At 38.4% G+C, this 2,772-nt stretch overlaps 1 non-coding gene across 1 annotated transcript; it reads left to right on the top strand.

The window, feature by feature from the left end:
• The first annotated feature begins 1,913 nt into the window (after positions 1 to 1,913).
• Positions 1,914 to 2,031, top strand: LOC138362169 (5S ribosomal RNA). The gene has a single exon (XR_011227457.1). It is a non-coding gene; the product is annotated as a 5S ribosomal RNA (ribosomal RNA).
• The last annotated feature ends 741 nt before the right edge of the window (positions 2,032 to 2,772 follow it).

Raw genomic sequence — 2,772 nt, 5'->3', positions numbered from 1 at the left:
CTTAGCTTGGGTTAGCATAGGTTAGGTTAGGTTTGATTACATTTCTATGTTAGATTTAACTCAAATTCAAAACAATTGCCAGTCATTCGGCTTGTTAGTCAACTTGCCTCTAATAGGGGCAATTTGTCTAACAAGACTATTTAGTTTTGTGTGTATATATATATATATATATATATATATATATATATATATATATATATATATATATATATATATATATATATATATTATTATTATTATAGCTTCAAGACTCTGAACCAATATAGAAGCATCAAGAGGAAGTGCTTGTGTTATGGGCCAATAGGCCTTCTGCAGTTACTTCCATTCTTATGTTTTTATTCCCATTGGTTCGTGTTTTATCTTGTGTAAATGTCAATCACCTTACCCAAAACTTTGGTACCATATCACCTCACCCATGTATATATATATATATATATATATATATATATATATATATATATATATATATATATATATGTATATTATATATATATATATAATATAGATGTATATTATATATATATATTATATATATATATATATATATATATATATATATATATATATATATATATAATATAGATGTATATTATATATATATATATATATATATATATATATATATATATATATATATATATATATATATATATATATATATATATAATATACAGAGTAAATCTACCCCAAAAGTAATGATTTATTTGTCTACAAAACTAAACTCTTTTTTGGAATCATATGAGGCCCCTCCACTGAGGGGGGAGGCCTGGATGTTTATTGTCATGTGTATTCATGCTGCTTGCATGTCGTCGTTTATTTTGCCTTTGTTGTTTTTTTGACAGCTTTCTTTGCCTTGGGTGGTTTGGGAGATTTTGAAGCTCTCTTTATTTTGGGCTTTTTGTTCCCAACAACAAGCTGCTGCTGCTGCTGCTGCTTCTTTTTCAAGGCTGTAGGTGGTTTGTTGCTTGTGGCGGCTTTCTTGGGAGTTACCACGGCCTTCTTTGCTGCTGTAGATGGTTTCTTGGTTGTGGTGGCTTTCTTGGGAGTTAGAACGGCCCTCTTCTCTGCTACGGCCAGCTTGAATGATCCACTAGCTCCACTTCCCTTGGTCTGAACAAGAATGCCGTCAGCCACTGCTTTCTTGAGAAATCTTCGGATGTAAATGGCGATCTTGGCAGCCTCGACTTTGTTGTTGGCAACAACGTACTTCTTGATTGCTTGTAGAGACGAGCCCTTACGGTCTTTGAGTGCTGCGACCGCGGCTAGAACCATTTGACTAGTTTTCGGGTGAGCAACCTGGACGCGAGGTTTCCTGGTGGTGGCCACCACAGCAGCAGCAGCCGCAGCCTTCTTGGTAGGCTTTGCTTCTACCATGATGATGATGAACCAACCAAGGTGATGAGAGACGCTCAGACAGTCACGGGGGAATGATGCTGCCGCCGCTTGAGCCGAACCTATTTATGTGCCGGCACGGTACAGAAGCTGCAACCTGGCAACTCGTCCACCAATCACGACGGTTGGTTTTACGGCTCCGAAACCTGGATCCCATATCTTCTCTAAAATAGAAGCATTTGTTCATGTTCTTTGTAAAAGTATCATAAAGCAGGACAGATGAGACAAATATCATAAAAACTGAAGAGCAGATGAGCACACACATGTTTGTATTACAAAAGAAAATCCACAAATTCATTAGAAATTGGCAGGGCAGGCTGAGGAAGTAGGTAGATGTAAAATGTCTGTAAATGGCGAAAGAACATAAACCCAAGACTGAATAAACGATGTTAAATATCCATGCCAAGGAGACAAAAATATGTTAGGATACAATTACCATTAAGACACCACAAGCAGGTCCGTATCCTGCCGCGATGACTTAAAAGAGTTGGTTATTAGCCACAATGTGTAGGCAGTCTCATGCCAACGGCCATACCACGTTGAGAACACCGCTTCTCGTCCGATCAGCGAAGTTAAGCAACGTTGGGTTGGTTAGTACTTGGATGGGTGACCGCCTGGGAACACCAAATGCTGTTGGCAATAATGTTTTTTGTTTTGTTTTGTTTTGTTTCGTTTGTTTTTGTTTGAATGGCTGGCTCCACGGGAAATTCACGGAGTTGTGTGGAATAAGGCCTGGTAAAATGAATTAATATGTATGTCATGTTTAAAACAAACTCGCTTAATATAGATATTGTGTGAGGCTTTATACAAAAACAAACAACCAAAACAAAACATGTTGTATATATATATATATATATAGCTTAATCCGGGTTTGAACTCGCAACTCCAAGAATACGCATCACTTATATACACTTTACCACTGGACCACTGCTGCAGGACACTAGCTTGATGCTGAGGTATCAATTTAATGACGTAAATGCCATTTCCACAAATAAATGATAATTAAAAAGTATTTGTATGTACAAATCTTTTCTGTTTAAAAGGCTACAATATCAGTTACTGATATAATTTGTGTTAATGTTTCTATACCCACAAGAAGGCATATTTTTGCTTATATGTAAAGGGTACGGAGAAGGAATCCACAGACCATCATTCCCCTCCCCTTCCCTCCCCCCCCCCCCCCCCCCCCCACCCCCAACTCCACCTACTACCACCACCACCACCACCACCACCACCAATCACCACCAATCACCACCAATCACCACCACCAATCACCACCACCACATCTAACCGAAAACCCCCTAACACATCAACCCTCCCCCCAATCAACAGGCGAAATAATAACCCTCAAATGCCTGCCTGCCTGCCTGCCTGCAAGCC

Source organism: Procambarus clarkii, unplaced genomic scaffold (genome assembly GCF_040958095.1).
Source record: "Procambarus clarkii isolate CNS0578487 unplaced genomic scaffold, FALCON_Pclarkii_2.0 HiC_scaffold_1386, whole genome shotgun sequence".
Lineage (NCBI taxonomy): Eukaryota > Metazoa > Arthropoda > Malacostraca > Decapoda > Cambaridae > Procambarus > Procambarus clarkii.
The sequence above is the reverse complement of the archived record's forward strand: the minus strand, read 5'-3'. Positions and strand labels throughout refer to the sequence as shown.